Below are 21,373 nucleotides of genomic sequence, written 5' to 3' on the forward strand. Positions count from 1 at the left end.
TCGGTCGGAGGATGGCATATATGTAAAGTACAGCCGTTATGGCGCCTTCCAAGGTCACCAGCGGCCACCCCAAAACAGCAGGGAATCTCCATCTTGCTCCACTCGCTGAAAGGTGTGTCTAACGCCTTCAGCCTCACCGGGTTGCCTCCAACACGTCTCCGACAATTGTCTGGTTGATGGCATATGCGACACTCATCGGTGAAGAGAACGTGATGCCAATTCTGAGCGTCCCATTCGGCATATTGTTGGGCCCATCTGTACCGCGCTGCATGGTGCCGTGGTTGCAAAGCTGGAACTCGCCATGGACGTCGGGAGTGAAGTTGCGCATCATCCAGCCATTGCGCACAGTTTGTGTCGTAACACGACTTCCTGTGGCTGTACTAAAAGCGTTATTCAACATCGAGGTGTTGCTGTTAGGCTTCTCTTGAGTTGAAAAAAAGTGTGTGTATTGATGTTCTGCTGAACATATACAGTGTGTTCTAAAATGATTTGCGCACGAATCAAATAACATTACACAACGATCCCAACAATGCTATGAAGTCTTACTAAGTATTATACCATCTGATAATGAGTCGCTGGGCGATTTGAATCTGATATCTGCAATATGCGTGAGAAAATAAAAATTTCAACACAGACAAAAATTGAGTCATCAGCTGCAAAAGAAAACCTGTATTTGGTTCACTTAACCGGTTTCAGCGGTTTAAACTGTCATCTTCAGAAGTGTCAACGTCAAAATAAGAATTGGACGGTATTGTTCTTTGTTACAGAATCAATAAAATTGATATCACTAAAAATATATGATACGTGCGATGAGTAACAAACAATGAACTGTCAAATCGCAAAACATACGTAGTATATGCGACGAAACTCAACCAGCATACCAGTATGTTGGTGTGACTTTCGTTGCATTTATACTTATGATTTGCGATTTAACAGTTCATTGTTTGCTACTCATCGCACATATAATATATTTTTAGCGATGTTACTATTTTATAGATTCTGTTAACAAAGGACAGTACCGTCCGATTATTATTTTGACGTTGGCCTACCACGTTGAAACTGGTAAAGTGAACCGAATAAAGATCTTCTTCCAGAATGAGATTTTCACTCTGCAGCGGAGTGTGCGCTGATATGAAACTTCCTGGCAGATTAAAACTGTGTGCTGGACCGAGACTCGAACTTGGGACGTTCGAGTCCCGAGTTCGAGTCTCGGTCCAGCACACAGTTTTAATCTGCCAGGAAGTTTCAAAGATCTTCTTGTGCATCTGACGACTGACTTTTTATATTATTTGAAATATTCTGTAGCTGCTGAACTACAGCTATGAAAAAAAAAAAAACAAAAAAATAAAAATTCTATCACCATGAAAAAAGAGTGGTTGCAGTCCTAATACGAGTAAGAAAAAAGTAAAGCCGTCATCAACCCGGGGGCTGGTTTAAAGACTACAGTGATTTACTAGGCACGGTTTTGGTACCGTCGCTATCGAGATGAACGCACCAGCGTTGGCCATCCATAGTTATTTGCTTTCACGACTGCTGAGCGGGCAGCATGAACTCAGTCAGCGTCAATTGGCAAGCCAGGAGCAAAGTGCGCGCGCTTTCCTCGTCCATTTGTGTTGACGTAACCGAAGCTTTACGATCGCCGACATTACTTTTCGTACACAGCTGCTCTTGCTTTTGGTTATTTCTTTCATTTTGCTACCGTGGTTTTGTTAGAATGCTGTTCACGATGCTTGGTTTTTACTTTTGGATTCCTCCCGGTTTGTCGTATCGGATTTGTGTACGGTTTCCCGTCGTCCACTCCGTCTTTTTGGCTCTCAGTAACCGCCTCGTGGGACTCCCACACCTTGGTAGTGCTTTAATAAAGTAGTCTTGTTGTAGGCGATAAGATCTTGCCTTCGTCTGACTTTTTAACTGACTTATCCCGTCAGTTATTGGGAAACCTACAGTTCAACAGGGACTCCAAAGTGCAGTAGAACTCGGTGCTTTCAACATTAACTGACATTGGGAGAAGTCAGCCGCGCGGGATTAGGCGAGCGGTCTAGGGCGCTGCAATCATGGACTGTGCTGCTGATGCTGGCGGATGTTCGAGTCCTCCCTCGGGAATGTGTGTGTGTGCCTGTCCTTAGGATGATTTAGGTTAAGTAGTGTGTAAGCTTAGGGACTGATGACCTTAGCAGTTAAGTCCCATAAGATTTCACACACATTTGAACATTTTTGAGAAGTCAAAGAAGTGATAAGTGACAGATAAAAGTTCTGAGACTGACCTGGTATCGAACCAGAAAACTTTAGATCTGTTGTCTAGCATTTAACAAATGGGCCAACGCTGGTAATACAAGTAAACACCTTGTTGGTTGCTTATGAAAACATTATGTAGATGTCGTTTCAGAGTGCGACTAACCATCTGAATCCCACTGTATATGAAATGCAAATGTACAATTCTTTCTTCATTTGCACTTTTTGTCTTCCTTCACTGCTTAATAAACCCCAAAAATAATACCATGCAGAATGATAGGCCACTGTACGCACCGAAGAATCCAGTAGACGGCGTGAGTTTCACAAAGCTGTACACTGAAAACAGTTGAGAACAGATCATACTTTAATGTGATTTTCCTCCAGTATTGTCTATACTGTCACCTCTTAACGTGTGCCCGTTCTCCCTAAAAATTAACGTCTTTGGTATATATTACCGGTAACTAATTTTACGTTAAAAGACTTTTAAGGAACAACATCCCAAGATTATATGTAAGTTGTTGCAGTTTAGAATTTATTTATTATTTGTCTGATTTCGATCGTAATACGATCATCTTCACACCATTAACACTCTGTGAGAGGACAAGACTTAAGAATAAAATAACTTAAATAATGTAATTAATTTAAAGTAAGCTTCCATATATACATAAACACTGCTGGCTAACGCATGAGTGCTTGCAGTTAAGTAACAGAAGGTCCGTCCACTGTCTTAAACATAAAATCATTTACAGCCAATGTTTATAGAGTATGACATGATTACGTAAAAATATTGGAATAAAGTTGAATTATTATAGGTGTAATAGCAAAAAGCATAAAGCAACGAAAAGAAATTGGATTTACGCTATAGAGTTGATAGGAAAAAATGTCACGTGGTGTGTCCCCTCTAGGAGGTTGCCGTAGCTACACGTAGTCCGAAGATGGTTAACAGGGCGCCGAGTGGTTACCTAGAATATGAAACATGAATCGATACATACAGATATCGATCAGCGCTATATGGAATCAGTGAAGCCTGACGCAAGCTAGAATAAACAGCAAATGCGAAGCCATCGTATATAAGCGTATGTCATTACTAATAACAACGTTAAGCTTAAAATGTGCGTCAGAATTAGTGATACATCGTAAAATGAGAGTGAAGTTGCATAAGCTAAACTGTGATCTCTAACAAACGAGCAGAAATGCAGGCCACATTCCTCTGTCAATTTAATAAAATACGTTTAATGAACCATACATGAGTATTACGAAATTACGACATACTATATAACCTTTGGCTGCAAATGACGTTTTGCGGGAGGCAGTGAGGGAAGTCTACACTGTTTAACTGCAAGCGTGCATGCGCTAGCCAGCAGTGTTTATCGGTGCGATGTAGCGGCCTGCTCGTCGCCCCCTCTCTCTAGCCGCCATCTCGTATAAATATGGAAGCGTACTTTAAATTAGTTTACACTTAAGTCTTGTCCTCTGCAACTTTGTATTATTCTTTTCACAGAGTGCTAATGGTCTGGTGATCGTACCACGATCGAAACCGATAACCTAATTTTTAAACTTTAACAACTTAAATGCAATCTTAGAATGTTTTTATTTAAAAAGACCTTTGTAGTAATTATGATTGCTGTTTTCTCAAGAAAAATGTTCCAAAAGATACTTTTCTTGTAACTTTTTCGCTTTGAAATGTCAAGCCATTCCAGAAATGAGAAATTCAATGAATGCAAAGAAATAAAAAGAAAAAGCGTTCTGCGCATCAACTAAAATACCACGTGAAATATAATTTTATAATATTACGGTCGTGTCCTCGTTGTCCTCTGATTTGAAGTGAGGAAGTTAACAGAACTAATCACGGATCTGATTTGAATACAACGGTATTATGTGCCATTCTCAGAACTGTGATCCAGCTGATTGAGACAGTTCGGAAAGGTTTATAGTTCGAATCACTAGACTTTTCGTGAGATACGAATTTTTATCGGAGTTGAAAATCACCTTTAATGTCCAAGGAAATCTTTGGTGCCTTCAGCTTACTGCGTTCGTCGGTTAGATGTAATCGCAATAACAGAAATTAAAATTAGTCACGGGATGCTTAAATTCCCTACCCTACTTTGCGATTCAGTAAATAAATAATAAGGTGAATAATGTATGATTACATTTGATTCTACGTGCAGCGGAAAGTACTTATTAACGCATAAATTTTTGATAGGTTGTGAGACGTGGCTTTCTCTTTCCCCCACTTCCCTAATAATGGCGCAGCACGTGGCAACGGTCAACAGTTGCAATTGCACAGAGCGGCAGTTGTAGCAGGAGTAACTCATCACTTATAGAAGCATTTCGCTGTGGTGAAGGGTCTGTCCATCGGCCCAAGTCACGAATACACGGAGAACAGAACGCGTTGTGGCTGTAATAGCACGCAGTACGCTCCTCTAAATGAGCGGAACAAGGAGACTGTGTTACAAGCGGCTCAAACTACACTAACTGCACACAGCTGCAGCTGCGAGTACACCCACGCACCAGTGTAAGGATAACGCTAGATGTTTGTACGACATGGACCCTTCGCACTCGCACTGATGCAAAAAAAGGGGGAAAAAGAGGAATTCAAGTTTCACTGTGTGTGATCAAATACACTACTGCCCATTAAAATTGCTACACCAAGAAGAAATGCAGATGATAAACGGGTATTCATTGGACAAATATATTATACTAGAACTGACATGTGATTACATTTTCACGCAGTGTGGGTGCATAGATCCTGAGAAATCTGTACGCGGAACAACCACCTCTGGTCGCAATAACAGCCTTGATACGCCTGGGCATTGAGTCCAACAGAGCTTGGATGGCGTGTACAGGTACAGCTGCCCATGCAGCTTCAACACAATACCACAGTTCGTCAAGAGTAGTGGCTGGCGTATAGTGACGAGCCAGTTGCTCGGCCACCATTGACCAAACGTTTTCAATTGGTGAGAGATCTGTAGAATGTGCTGCAGCAGTCGAACATTTTCTGTATCCAGAAAGGCCCGTACAGGACCTGCAACATTCGGTCGTGCATTGTCCTGCTCAAATGTAGGGTTTCGCAGGGATCGAATAAAGGGTAGAGCCATGGGTTGTAACACATCTGAAATGTAACATCCTCTGTTCAAAGTGCCGTCTATACGAACAAGAGGTGACCGAGACGTGTAACCAATGGCACACCATACCATCACGCCGGGTGCGTTCACCGTGATGTCGCCAAACCCGGATGCGACCATCATGATGCAGTAAACAGAGCCTAGATTCATCCGAAAAAATGACGTTTTGCCATTCGTGCACCCATGTTCGTCGTTGAGTACATCATTGCAGGCGCTCCTGTCTGTGATGCAGCGTCAAGGGTAACCGCATCCATGGTCTCCGAGCTGATAGTCCATGTTGCTGCAAACTTCGTCGAACTGTTCGTGCAGATGGTTCTTGCCTTGCAAACGTCCACATATGTCGACTCAGGGATCGAGACGTGGCTGCACGATCCGTTACAGTCATGCGGATAAGATGCCTGTCATCTCGACTGCTAGTGATACGAGGCCGTCGGCATCCAGCATGGCGTTCCGTATTACCCTCCTGAACCCACCGATTCCATATTCTGCTATCACTCATTGAATCTCAACCAACGCGAGCAGCAACGTCGCGATACGGTAAGCTGCAATCGCGATAGGCTACAATCCGACCTTTATCAAAGTCGGAAACTTGATGGTAGGCATTTCTCCTCCTTACACGGGGCATCACAACAACGTTTCACCAGGCAACGCCGGTCAACTGCTGTTTGTGTATAAGAAATCGGTTGGCAACTTTCCTCATGTCATCACGTTGTAGGTGTCGCCCCCTCGCCTTTCATGTAGAATGTATGGAAAGACTCAAAATCGTGGAACAGCAGATGAGGAGTTTTGTAGATGATAGAGGCCATAGCTAATTTTCGAACTTGCTTTATCTACTTTCGCCTTGGCTCTAAATTTATCTTCAGCATCACATCCATAAGATGTAAGTTACTGTAATTGACAAGAAACTGCTTTTGAGTTACAAACTGCTTGATATTTTCTGTCTCAAGTTCTTCTGCCGACGTTTCTTTGGTAATTTTTGTGACGTTTCTCCAGCACGAGTGGCTGTCATTATCAAAACTTCACTCTCCCCGGTTTTTTTTTTTTTTTGTAAAAAAAAAGGAATGAAGTATCTGTGGTATTTGGAAGATCGAAAGGCGTACTTGAGTCTGTAACGGCTTTCGAATGCCATTTTCGCCGTGAATATAAGCTCAGATTTTATAGACTGAATCCGATTAGAGAGCTAACTTAGAGTTGCTCAGCGCTAGTGGTCAACTGTCAGTCTCTGATAAAGAGCTCACGGCATCAAAGAGCGAAGATTAATTGGCGTTTAACGACTCGTCTATATAAAAGTAATAGGAGCACTAATTATAGTTAGAGGTTCAGGCTGTCGCACTATTGAGCGAGTTACACCGGCGTTAATCTTAAGTGGCCTGGGGGAGCCACGAATAAACTAAATCTGCATGGCTGATACACTGTTTTAATCTGTCATGAAGTTATGAAACTATTGTTACTGGTGTTGTAAAAACAGGTAATAATGTGACAGTCATAACATGTATAGGATTCATCCTACATGTCCCTCTTCTTTTTCTTATGGCTTTTACCCTCATCGGCGCAGGGTCGGCATGGCTATGAACGGGTTCGGCGTCGTTTGTATAACTAAAGAGAGCAGAAGTTTTCTAGACGTTTGTTAATCGTGTAACTGAGGCGGGACTGGTATGCTAGCCCGCTATTCGCTTAGTGGGATGTGGAAAACCGCCTGAAAACCACAGCCAGGTTGGCTTGCTCCGGAAGAAGGTGCATTTTAACACGTACGGCTATCAAAGGAAGTTCAACTTCCTCTCCCTAACATAACATCATTGGTTAAAGATTTTGAAAAGAAATTTCCAGCAAATGGTGTTATGCAGAGATGCGAGTATTATGTTGCATGGCTATTGTGTTACAGAAGCAACTGCATTTTTAAATAAAGGAGGTACATATTTTTTCAAAGCTACTCGATACATTCCGAAAATATGACGTTAGTGATACAGGGCATTATCATATCTACACTTAAAAGTTCCTCATAAATGTGTGCTAAATGTGCTAAAGTGTGACCCAAATCTGCCCGAGCAGTTTAATTTTAACTCTGTTACTCTATTTTTGAAAGAAAATTAAACTGAAACAGCGCTGTGTTATCAGACTTTTAGGCTTTTTTGTTCAATACTTCACTGGGAAAATTTATGTATTTTGCAAAAGGACAAAACCGTTTCACGTACGTGTTTTACAGTTATTACTTGAAAAAGACAACAAGGTCGGAAACTAGCTCGTTGTGGTGCAATAAGACAAATGTTCTCAAGAATAAAGTAACGTAAGTGTAAGATGAAATGACTTTATCCTTTACAGGATTTTTGGAAGCTGTGGAGACATCACAAAGTGAGTTCCACAGGTTTCAATTTTGGGTTCACCCCTATGCTGTTATAGAGGGTGAACTATAAAAATGACAGCATCATCAGTTCAAGGCGTCAAAGCGATATTTTTGGGAAATGACAGGAAGCAAATTATATCTTATGTGGCTAACGCATTAAGCTTTATCTAGGAAGATAGCGGTATCGATCAAATCACAGTATTTTCAATGGAATGATGTCCTTCTTACGGTATTCAATAATTAACAATGTGGTACATGTAACAAAAAGCGAGCAGTATGTTGAGTGCTGTTCCGTGTCAACAGCGAGATTTTTAGAAGGCGGAGTGTTCCCGCTCGAATTCGACAATTTTCACGAAAGGACCCGGCTGTGGCCTATATTGAGGAGTCGTTCCGGCATTCCTCTGACGAAATTTAGGAGGGTAGACGGAAACCTTAATCCGAACGGCGAGATAGGAAATCGAAGGTGGCTTCGCTTGCTCGGGAATCCAGTCGCCTTGCTCTATTGCGCTCGCGGAAGCCAATAATAGCTATCTCCGGTCCTATTCGGTTCGGCTGAGAGACCAGGGGGAAATGACATCCTAGGGCGTCATTACGTGCCCTTATCTCTTACCTTATTCAGATGCTTCCCTTACCAATGAGCCAGCAGAACTGTTAGACGGCCCAAAATCCACCGTGGAAGCACATTTAAAAAGTTCCAAGAACAAGCATTAAGTGAGAAATTTAGCAATATACTACAACCTCGCTCTGTCACCCCGTTGGTGACTGAGAATACAAAATTAGTCAAATTACAGCACGCATAGAGGCATCAACGCAGTCATAGCTTACGCACTCTATATGCGTATCGGTTGCGACTGAGCCCAAATAAATGGTACAATGTGAATTACCCTCTGTCACGCGTTTCACAGCGGTTTGCAGAGTATAGATTTAGATATAGAATACCGTACTCTAAATTTAACGAAAAAGGTTTTGAGAGAAACACGTTGCTTTCCTTCCAAAGATTCCTATTTCAAATGAACATCTCCACTACACTTACTTATGGACATGTACCGGCCTATTACAATCCTAGCGATTCATCCTAGAATTCCTTCGACGGCTAGGTTCATGTCTATTTAACAAGGATTTCATTTGTGGTCTCTTTATACAGGCTGTTTCACAATTTATGTTACACGCTTCTACAGACTGCAGAAGGGCTCAGTAGATCATGTTTCACATAGGAACCCATGTCCGGTAACGTCATCCAACGACGCTACAGAGCGTTAAAGTTATAGGCGCCGGCTCCTGCAAATGTACGTATATAGGGTGAAAACTAATAAAACGGGTAAACTGCAGGGACAGATTCCTGACTGTAAATTGAGGAAAATAGGTCCTTTGAACATGGGTCCGGAAATGCATGGTTGCCACCGCAGATGACGCTGACGAATGAAAGTTCCTCTGATACGTGCCGTGTGTTTCTTGTGTGTTGCAGGCTGCATGATTGACGCAGCGTACTGCAAGTAGCAGAATGGATATAAATAATTGTACTTCGGCTTACACCACGTAGGCAGGTCACTTGCCTAGAGCTCCTACTAGGATTCGTCTCAGTATCCTGTAGAGCCGGTCCTCCAAATGTGGTGTCGCACGGTCCGCCACCTTCCTGCACGTTCGTCTGTCTGAAAAGACTCATAATCACACAAACACCGAAAAAGGGCTTGAAATGTTGCGTGATGTGCTTGGTGTCTGCGAGGGTACTTCTGGTATAGCCGTGCTGCCTCTCGACCATTTCCGTCTACTTGGCCGTACACGAACACCACCTAGCCTTATTCCCGACTTGAATACCGGACCATTCTGCTGCTTACAGTACGCTGCGTCAATTACACAACTTGCAACACACAAGTAACATACGGCATGTGGTCAGAGCAACTTTCATTCGTCAACGCCATCAACAGTGGCAATGATGCAGTTCCGGACACATGTTCATAGGACCCTTTTTCCTCCATTTCCAGCCATTAATCTGTGCCTGCAGTTTGTCTGTTTTATCAATGGTCACCCTGTATATGGGGTAATTCCGTGATGAGGTTAAAAACTTTCAAGCCTTCTGGAATGATGGAAAAGGATAAATGTTCAATTTGAAATAATGGTCCCTGTAACGGAACGGGTCGAAAGTTATAAGCGAAAATCGTTCTGATACCTCTTACAGTGTAATACATGTACTGGTACTGTTGTTGCTAAGTCTGTACGGTATGCAAATTTCAGAGGTGATAATAGAGACAAAAACAAGAAAAATTATGCAGTAAACATGGACTGTAAAACTCATACCGTAAGAGCTACGCAATAGAGGAGATGTGTTTCAAAGTGGCAAAGATGAACAAGTGCTCATAGCTCCTCAGGTATTTGTTTTAGAACCGATGTTTACTGAACATTTTTTCCTTGTTTTGGTCCGTATTACTACCTCTGAAAGTTTTCTACGCTACGGTCTTAGTAACAACGGTACCGTCAGAGGCATCAGAAGGATTTTCTCTTATAACTTTCGACTCGTTCGTTTCCAGTACAGGACCCTTACCTCAAATTGCTACTTAAATCCTTCTCCACCACCGTAGAACGTTTGTACGAGGGGGAATTGGAAAATAAGTTTCCCCTGCCGACTGTGGGCAGAGTTGTGTGATATGGGCGAAAGATGACACGGCAGGTGAACGCACACGTGCAAGACACCGGACACCATTGGGTAGAGGTCGACTGCGATCAAGCAGATGGCGCTGTTGCAGTGCCTGCGCAAAGCGGAGGCCAGCGGCTCAGTCTTTTCCCGGAGCTATGGAGAAAAGGTGCGTTCTGGAGTCGTGGTCAAAGGCGGAAGTGAGAACTGTTATCCGCTATGAATGGGCACTTGGAGTATCAGTCACAGAAATTCATAACCGCCCTGTTGAGGTGTATGTGTCAGGCGTGATGTCGAGGCAGATGGTGCGGATATGGTGCCAGTAATTCAGTGATGGACCTCCGCAAGTGCAGGACACACCGAGACCTGGACGGACGCGCACGGCCACTACAGATGCAAATGTCAGGAAGGTGGATGACATGATTAAAGAGAACCGGCGTACCACCATCGATGGAGTAGCGGCAGAACTTGGAATGGACATGAGTCAACTCCAAGTGACTTCCATCTGTTTCCTGCTTTGAAGAAGACTCTGGCGCAAGGCGCTTTGGTAGCAATGCTGACGTGAAACAAGCCGTTCAACGGTTCTTCCGTATGCAACGCCCTGATTTTTTCCCGGAAAGCTTTTCGAACCTTATAAAGAGGTATGACAAATGTCTCAATGTACTTGGAAATTATGTAGAAAAATAAAGATATGTCTTATCTTTAATGTCTCATTCATTTTTTTTTTATTCACACACAACTCTGACCACAGTCGATAGGGGAAACTTATTTTCCAACTCCCTCTCGTAACATCATTACGGAATCACCCCGCATATACATACATTTACAGACGCCGGCGCCTGTAGTTTAAACACTCTGTAGCGTCGTTGGATGATGTTTTCCGCCATGGGTTCCTATGTAAAAACTTGATCAACTAAGTCCCCTCTACAACCTCTAGAGGTGTGTAACATGAATTGTGAAACACCCAATATGCACCCCACTTTCTCAGAATACCCTAAAAAACCATACGTCTTCCATTTGCCACGCCTACTGCTGATAACATGTACTCGTCTCATTTCATATCGTGTCGTGGTATTAACCCAAAATATTTACGTGCCATAGGCTCTAACAGATTACCCTTATACTTGAAGTCTAATTCTGTCGAATTCCCTCTCCTTTACATGGGCATTATCTTGCATTAGTTCGTGAAACTAAAAGAGAAACGAAAACATTTTGAAACTGGAGTTGCATGAGAGAAACTAAAGTTCTTCGTGTCCATAAATCGCTTTCTTAAAAACAAGGAACGGCATGTCTACTTATCTCTAGACAATCATAATATAGGTCGCGTTTGTGTTAATCATTAAACGTGGGGTAGAGGCCTATACATAGTCGCCATACTGTATTAAAACAAATTTTCATCCTACTTTATCCTACATACGTGGATGGTCAGCGCGGCTACCTGCCATGCCGAGGACTCGGTTTCGATTTTCGGTACGGTCAGAGCTTTTTCCTTGGTGCGAGGGCTGGAACGGGTTTCACTCAGCCTCATAATGCCCACAGAGGAGCTACATGACCGAGTAGTTGCGGCTCTAGGTCATGAAAATTGAGATCGGCTGGGAGAGCGGTGCGCTGACCCAACGTTCCTCTACTGCCAGAGGATGACACGGCGGTCGGTCGGAATCTATAGGCCAGGAAATGTCTGTGGAAGGAGTTTACGTTACGGTTACGTTTATCCTATAATTAACTAATGAATTGTGATTCAGAAAATATGCCACTGGCCTGCGACTCCTGTAATCAACTGATCGCAAAGACATTCTATTCCAATGCTGGCTGGCACTGTTGTTGGTTCGACGTCGTGTGGCCGACAACTTCCGCAGCTATAAACTTTACTGCAAATATCTAATGAAGATCAGAACTATAGCTGTTCACTGGAGGGTTAGATTATGTTTATTTGCCGGTTATTACTAAATGAAAATTTATTAGTACATCAGGAGGAATCTGCCGGCCTGGTTAATTTTTGTTGAGTGTGATATCTCTTTGCAATCCTTCGCTTTGCATATATCTGTATGGATAAATTAACGGATTTTAGATATTCATAAAAGAACGAGGGCACGACTGTCTTACATTCACTAAACGCTCCCTGGTAGCTCTATCACGTGGTACTCAGTGATACTGGAGCAAGGTATACCGGAAAGCCAAGCAGGTGGATTGGATGGCAACAGAGAGACACTGTATATGGTGTCCCTCTGTCGATGCCATACAAAATGCAAAGAAAGTATATGTTGGTTGTGGATGTCAGTGCAGATTATCTGAGATTAGACTCAATGTGCACGATGGTGTGCATTTGGTGGCTCTGAATGAGGCAATAGCGCTGCGAATGACGGTATTTGTTTTGTGTTGTATGGCTTAAAGTTACGCCTACGCTGAAACAATTTCAGAGGTAACACTAGTTGTACTGAGTAACGGGAAAGGCTCGGCTGAGACACGAAGAGGAACCACGCCGACATTCTTTTGAGTTCGTCTAAGCAATTCGTGCCCTAATAAACCTTATATTATTTATTTGCTTATTGAGTTAGCCTCTAATTTTCTTGCCCTTCATTGTGGTTAGTAAAATGAAATAAGGTCTTATGTTCTGTACTTATATTTACTATCAATCATATTTTTTAATTTTGTAGTTCAAAGTTTTTGTTCTGACCTGCTATCCTCTTGAAGAAGTTCTAAATACTTTATGCCTTTTACTGTTGTTGTTGTTGTGGTCTTCAGTCCTGAGACTGGTTTGATGCAGCTCTCCATGCTACTCTGTCCTGTGCAAGCTTCTTCATCTCCCAGTACCTACTGCAACCTACATCCTTCTGAATCTGCTTAGTGTATTCATCTCTTGGTCTCCCTCTACGATTTTTACCCTCCACGCTGCCCTCCAATACTAAATTGGTGATCGCTTGATGCCTCAGAACATGTCCTACCAACCGATCCCTTCTTCTAGTCAAGTTGTGCCACAAACTTCTCTTCTCCCCAATCCTGTTCAATACCTCCTCATTAGTTACGTGATCTATCCACCTTATCTTCAGCATTCTTCTGTAACACCACATTTCGAAAGCTTCTATTCTCTTCTTGCCGAAACTAGTTATCGTCCATGTTTCACTTCCGTACATAGCTACACTCCATACAAATACTTTCAGAAACGACTTCCTGATACATAAATCTATACTCGGTGTTAATAAATTTCTCTTCTTCAGAAATGCTTTCCTTGCCATTGCCAGTCTACATTTTGTATCCTCTCTACTTCGACCATCATCAGTTATTTTACTTCCTAAATAGCAAAACTCCTTTACTACTTTAAGTGTCTCATTTCCTAATCTAATTCTCTCAGCATCACCCGATTTAATTTGACTACATTCCATTATCCTCGTTTTGCTTTTGTTGATGTTCATCTTATATCCTCCTTTCAAGACACTGTCCATTCCGTTCAACTGCTCTTCCAGGTCCTTTGCTGTCTCTGACTACAATGTCATCGGCGAACCTCAAAGTTTTTACTTCTTGTCCATGAATTTTAATACCTACTCCGAATTTTTCTTTTGTTTCCTATACTGCTTGCTCAATATACAGATTGAATAACATCGGGGAGAGGCTACAATCCTGTCTCACTCCTTTCCCAACCACTTCTTCCCTTTCATGCCCCTCGACTCTTATAACTGTCATCTGGTTTCTGTACAAATTGTAAATAGCCTTTCGGTCCCTGTACTTTACCCTTGCCACCTTCAGAATTTGAAAGAGAGGAAAATATTTTAATAATGACGCCGACAAGAATGCTTTTCGTCTACTGAAAACCAATAAAGCAATATAACGCTGTAAAAGGCACAATATTTGATTATGAATTGCATATTATAATTTTCTAGTTCTTCACCTACTTTGCTTCGCATGTTTCGCTTTCTATCAGAACTAGTTGCATAGGACTAATACTCATTATTGAAGATGCTGCTCTCTCGTCACTTTGCGTTATTAACATACATGTTGGTTTTTGTCAGCGTACCGTGACTTACATTAGGTTAAAATAGTTCATCATCCGTCTCGAGGCACAATGATTTTTTTTCTTTTTATTCACCTTCTTAGACGTTTTCATCACCCTACACGTTTTGGAGGTAAAACACCAGTCTGACTACATTCTGATTTTCACAATTACTTCTGCTTCAGATCGGAATTGCCATTTTTCCGTGTGTTGCGTACCACATGGGATATAAGACTGTAGTAAAAATAATTTGAGTCTTAATATCCTTTCCTCTTTGATAAATTTTATGATCATCTAACAACAATACCTTGCAATCAGAACATTTACAAAATTGTCTTCCCAAGTTAAACTTTCCGATAAGTTAGAACAGAAGAATTCGGGCCAATGTGTATGTGGTGCAATTTTATTGCTTTTTGTCGATTAAGAGAATATTTTGCTCATGTTTACCGTATTAGGCAGAGAAAAGGTAAATTATTACAGTCAGGATTCTTTTAAATGTTTCTGGGCCTATGCTGGTGTCGACTAGATCTTTCAATTGTCTTATAAATGAAACTGAGGACAACTGCATTACATGTAGCTGTATGAAGTTACTACGTTAATAAATTACACAAGTACGTTCCTAAACTACGTGAACTTGAACAGTGATACAGTGGGACGAATACTGGTAAAAGACTGCCTCATAAAATGTAAAGCGTCAGCACATATTTGAGGCTCCTGGTTAGTGCTAGTCTTTAAAAGTGCTTAGATATGCAGGCGTGACTGTTCGACCAGTTAAATAAGTCTTACATACAAGCTTTAAAGTTAAGATAAAGAAAATGGAAATGAGAGTAGGGCATTGTTGGCCGGGAGGCCCCTATCCCGGAAAGTTCGGCCAAGTGCAAGTCTTATTTCATTCGCCGCCATATGGGGCGACTTTTGCGCCGGAGATGAGGATGAAATGATGATAAGGACAACACAACACCCAACCCGGCCGGGAATCGAACAAGGGCCGCTTGGATGGGAGGCGAGCACGTTACCACCCAGCTACGGAGGCGGGCAGAGTTAAGATAACATATAGTAATGAGAAGAAAGCCTTGAAATACTGTACAGCTATTAACAGTTATCTCCTAAATTAAATAAAAGAATAAGATCTGTTATAAAAAAAATTATAAAATATCCACATGTGTGTCGGCCCCAGCTATTTGTGTAGTTGTGTGGTTCATCTATGTAGGATTTTCGTATGTCTATTTTTAATGCAGTTTTTTCTTAATTTTCTGTGCAGAGCTATTGAAAATGACTTTAAGGTTGAAACCGATATAGCCGTAGAAATATTTATGCATGTTTCGACTGATGAACTTTGTTGTTACGTACATTCTTTTATGCGTTTGAATCGAGCGTTTGTTACAGGTATCTGTGACACCAATTTCTTATTCCTTCGTCTTATTTCCGTTAAGAGCATATTAGAGGCACAATTCAGAATGTAAAATATGTAGCCTTTTCTGCAGCACAAGCACAGTACAAAAATATTATTCATAAACAATGATGATAATTTTGTTAGGAAGAGATGCAGTAGCTCTCCTACAAAATACCATACTGTGCAGCAAAAGAGACTATTGGAATTGTATCTCTTGTTCGGGATAAAAGTGTACCCAGTTGCGTTTCCTGCAGTGATGAGAGGGTACTGAATGTCGGAACAGCGGAAGCAGGCGCTCCCAGCCACGAAATACACGACTGTTCGCACAGCGTACATTGAAGTGATGTCATCGTTACCAACTGTCGAACGTAAAATCAGTCCATTATTTACTGGCACCAGTACTCATTGGAAGGAATGATAGAAAAAATACTTTTGGTGACTTCCCTGCAACTGCTGTTGTACCAGAAACAACAAAGTTGCCATTGTGGTTTTATATAATTTTGGGCAGTCTAAAATTCTTCATAAAATTACGTATCTTGCTGAAAAATAAACTATCGGTCTTAGTGTTCTGATTTATATAAAATTTTTGACTTATTTTTGAAATCAGTCACGGCATGAGGTGCATAATAATGTTCTTAATTCCGAAGATTGGTTTCAAGCAGCCCATTACTTGAATGTTCCCTGATGCCCCAGTATGCATCCTGTCAAACTATCCATTATTTAAGTCAATATTTACCATAAATCTCTTTTCTCCAAGATTTAATACAACGCTATTTCGTTAGTTATCTGATTGACGCATCGAACCTCCAGCATTCTTCTTCAGCACAACACTTCAAAAGCTTATGTTATCTTCTTGCCTGCACATTTCATTGTTCACGATTCACTTCCATGTAAGGCTTCATACCTTAAAAACAACTTCGGAAAAGACTTCATTATACTTAAATTTTTATTCTATATTAACATGTTTATCTTTTTAAGGACACTTAAAAACAACTTCGGAAAAGACTTCATTATACTTAAATTTTTATTCTATATTAACAATTTTATCTTTTTAAGGACAGTTTTTCTTCCCATTACCAATCTAAATATCATATACTCTTTACTTCTGCCACCGTCCGTTATTTGCAACACAAATATCAAAATCCTTCTTTTGCTTTTAGTGTCTCAGTTTCTAATGTAAATTCGCAGCATTGCTATTTCAGAAGAGTTACAATATCATCGAGAAACTCTGACGCTTTTATTTTCCTCTCTGGATATTTTAATTCTCTTTACAAATATCTTCTTGTTTTCCTTTCCTTCTTGCTCTGTTAAAATATTTATCAATATCGAGGCTAGGCTATAATCTTGTCTCACTTCCTTCTCAAAAGCTGTTTCGCTCTCAGTCCTTCGAATATTACAACTTGCGAGTTGTATACAACAATGCGTGGCCAGTATTTTATCCCTGATAACATCAGGAATCCACTTAAAATATATTTACAGAAGGCATTACTACAAGTTTCTTTAATTTGGGATTTGCTGAATTCAGGTAACCAACGTAACAGAGAGTAAAAATAAAGAGAACCAAGCATCAAACCTAAGATAGTTACAGTGCTTTACAGTATCTTCGAATACCTTCTTTAACATGGCACACTCGGAGGTGGTATGGTATTGCCCTCCACCAAACTATGAAACGAGGCTCACAGCCAGTTATGAGAGAAACTTGCAGCTAAATTTGGAGACTAAACCACAGCACAACTTTTTAGTTACGCAGAGCACAGCTTGAAGTAGCAATTGTATAAGGTGCTAGAAATATTCGTCGCCTTGAAGGGGATCAAGTTTAAAACATTTGCTTTTGGATTCTGACGTTAAAACAGAAGACAGTGATCCAAAATCCTTCGACAATTTTTATGGTGGCTAAATAATTCCTCGGAAAAGTCCGTGCTGGTCCCTTTCCGTCTTCTCCTGTCTTCAAACATTTAATAACATCGACATCGACGAGATGTTAAACACTGATCTTCGACAAATTCATCTTCAGAAAGAAGCCATGAATTACCAGTGATTATGACCATAACACCATTCCTTTTAACAAAGCAAGTGTAAAATACGAGTGAAGATAATAATAGATAACTACGTAGATGGTCTAGGAATTGTCTCATAGTAAAGTAATTACAGTAATTTAATGTTCAGTTACTGAGACGTCGTAATTCGGCATTTATTTACTCGCAGCACAAAAAGCACTCGACGCGTTTAACCAGCACCTGTTTGGCTTTTATACACTATTGACGCAATTTCAGCGTTTTTTTTAAAAAGATAATTTTCATTAATTATTCGCACAAAATGGACATTCATCGAGCTCTCCAGCAGATGTTTCTCGACTATCTCTTTCTGCGTCGTTATGCATTTAAATTTTACCTCGTGCTACAATTCGATTACCGTCGTTTATCCTAACTAGTCATAGAATAATTATTTCACGATAATTTACGAAATATTTTCACACGCAGTACAATAAAAATCGTCTACACTCCGAATAACATTTCCTTTTACACGTTTGTTTGATATAGAAGTGTAGAAATTAAAACAGCGTGAACTAAGTTGTGTATTTTCGATCTGCTTATGACTGAGAATTTGTATCGCTCATTCTCCACAGCTATATTTTCTCATATTCTGATATTATCATGATATGCTACTGTGTACGTGATAATCAATTTCGTCTGCAAGCAAATAGTGCTGTAGCGACAAGTCAACACTAAGCAAAAGTTTTCCATTTTTAAGCAAAAGAAAGTCTTTCGGTGTTCAGAGATCTAGTTCAAGTAACACATTAAGGTCGATCTAATGAATATTGGATAAGATATTTTAATTTCTTTTTTTACCTATTAGACGTTTTAATCATATTTTACCAAATCGTGTAATAAGCTCTACAAAACATTGTTTATTAAATTAATGCGAGAGAAATCGCTCATCCTGCACTCACATTCTTGGCTTAACTTAAAACGTACATTGCGAAATATGTTTGACGGGTGCCCTATTAAGGAATAAGCTTTAAAAATGCTTAAGGAGAGTAAAGAAAACGGCGCCCATGGGTAACTTATCGCGGTCCTGTAATTCACGAGATCCAGAGTGTTGTGCTTAGTTGCTGCGCTTCTTAACTTCCCTGACCCTTTGAGAAACATCCGCACTACATTTTGTTCCACATAGGGTACCTCTTTCGGAATATACAATTAGGATACAATATTGACGTCGGGTCATCACGTCTGCGGCTTATTGAAGGAAACATATCCGCATTCTACTGAAGGGATTTAAAGAAACAGCATGACAACTGCGACAGTACCGTCACTCGAGTACTTCAAGTCAGCTCAGCAATAATGTGAGGGCCAGACCGCTATCGGCAAAATTTCAGAGTTTGACCAGTGTTGATTGCTGAGTGTTATGTTACAAGGAACCCCTGCTCTCGCGGTTGTTATGATTATCAAAGCTGCTGAAATTGCACGTTCGTTTCCTAGGATTCGTTGCTGTATAAAACAGGCCAGGATGCATTATCTAATATTTCCACATGCAGTGAAACTGGCGCAGTTCGAAAGGCGATACAGAAGTTATATACGAAAACACAGAAAGTTAGCGTTTCTCGAGTGATGCCACTAAAATTTACAGTCGTTTTGTCTTTGTGACGCAGTTATGCTTCGCCATCCCTCTGTTAGTGCCGTCCGACTGCGTCCTGGTTGTTGCTTTTCGAAAGATAATCAATTTATCTTCTTTCGCTGGAACCCACAACAAACACTTGAATGAATGATTTGTTGACAACAGAGTGAGAGACAGTTTGAAGGGAGCTGTTGTGTAGAGTTACACGTAGAGTAGATTATACTTTCAGAAATAATTGTATCACCCTTTCATTTGTGTGTACTAGAAAATTATTAAAATACAAGTGAGATTAGTATAGAAGCTGAAGTAATGAATTAAAATTTGTGCCAAGGCCAGGACTTAAAACCGGATCTCCTGCTTACTAGGCATATCAATAGACACCTACGCCTGAAGTATAGGAACGATTTCCCCATCATATACAAAGCTACGGTGCTATTCCATTATCGGAGAGCGTCGGCAATACTCACGATAGAAGAAGGAGAAAATGGGCTGAAGCAAGACGTGAACGGAAGTCTGTGTTACGGAGAGAATTGCACTATGGTAGTCTGTGCAGGGGTCATAGTTTCAGTGCACCGGGGGTATATTTGTTAGTACATCTGCTTGCGGAAATGAAGGAAAGGAAAGTAAGTATGACATGGCGATTCCAGTATAGCCGGCAGCCGGCCGGAGTGGCCGTGCGGTTCTAGGCGCTGCAGTCTGGAACCGAGCGACCGCTACGGTCGCAGGTTCGAATCCTGCCTCGAGCATGGATGTGTGTGATGTTCTTAGGTTAGTTAGGTTTAATTAGTTCTAAGTTCTAGGCGACTGATGACCTCAGAAGTTAAGTCGCATAGTGCTCAGAGCCATTTGAACCATTTTTTATAGCCGGCATGGTAGCTCGGCATATTCGGTCAGGGGGTTAGCTGCCCTATGTAATTAAAAAAAAAAAAAACTGAGTGAACGGATCAACGATGAACCTTAACAGCTGTCATGGAACGTCCGCCCCGGACAAATGCAACGAACAATAATGAACAAAATGTGATCAACAAAAAAAGAAAAGTACCGGTCTGGGCACTAGTTTTAGTTCATCATTTCAGTTTCTATCTTTATTGAAGATATAGTTGACACTCATATGTCTCCAAAAAAATGTAATACCATCAGAATAAACGAGATAATTTGTCCGAATTTGATAAACATGTACTTTATTATTACTATTCACAAACAATATGTCATAATTTGAGGATTTCACATAGTGCAATAACATCCCAGCAATCATGAGAATAACAAAATAATAGAGCGTACGCCAACACAAGCATGATAATCTGTTTCTACATTTCACTAATAGCTTACACTTACGAGTTTTGTTATTTCTCTTGTGAGCACACAACAACAACTCTATGCGCTGAATGTATACTAGCTTGATGCAGTCTAATCCATGGAAATTACTTCTTTGTTTGTAAATTACTTTGTAGATAAGTAAGGGTGAAATTATCTTGTTGTAGGCGAAGTGCCAAATACGCGCACATTTGTCTAAGACTTCGTGTGTCTATTGACTAGATCATATGCCATTTGCAGCACTCAACTGCGTATGGTCAATTGTCGTTTCATTCATTTGGCGCAGAACATGGGCTGAAAACAATAGCGAAAGAAGGAGAAACAATAAACATTTACAAGGGCAGACCATTTTAGCGACGTACAATTTAAAAAGCTACCGGCCTTAAGAGGTCATATTCCAACAAACGTAGAAATCATTAGAGATAAGACAATAGCTCAGTGAAACTAAGAGGAACATGGCAGTCGCTTCCAGAGATTTGGAGAAGGGGCAGAAATTTAAGGTCGTACTGGCCAGTCGGAGATTTGGACCCCTTTTCTCTCGTATACAAGAGAAGTCTATTAAGCACTGGTAACCCACGAAAGGTGGTAGGGCGCGCAGTCAGAGAGTACAGAATGAACCATCGGATATATAATGGAGACACGGAAGCTGTAAAGCGATGTAACAGAAGCCATATTCTAAATGAAACAGTTTTCATAATTGATTTCACCCTCTATCCGTTTCAATGGTCACATCAGGATC

General features: G+C 40.9%; 1 protein-coding gene across 2 annotated transcripts in view; it reads left to right on the top strand.

Annotated features, from left to right (window-relative positions):
• LOC126299408 (elongation of very long chain fatty acids protein AAEL008004-like) overlaps positions 1-21,373 on the top strand; it is a 589,530-nt gene that overhangs the window by 279,844 nt on the left and 288,313 nt on the right. The window lies entirely within an intron of this gene.

Source organism: Schistocerca gregaria, chromosome X (genome assembly GCF_023897955.1).
Source record: "Schistocerca gregaria isolate iqSchGreg1 chromosome X, iqSchGreg1.2, whole genome shotgun sequence".
NCBI lineage: Eukaryota > Metazoa > Arthropoda > Insecta > Orthoptera > Acrididae > Schistocerca > Schistocerca gregaria.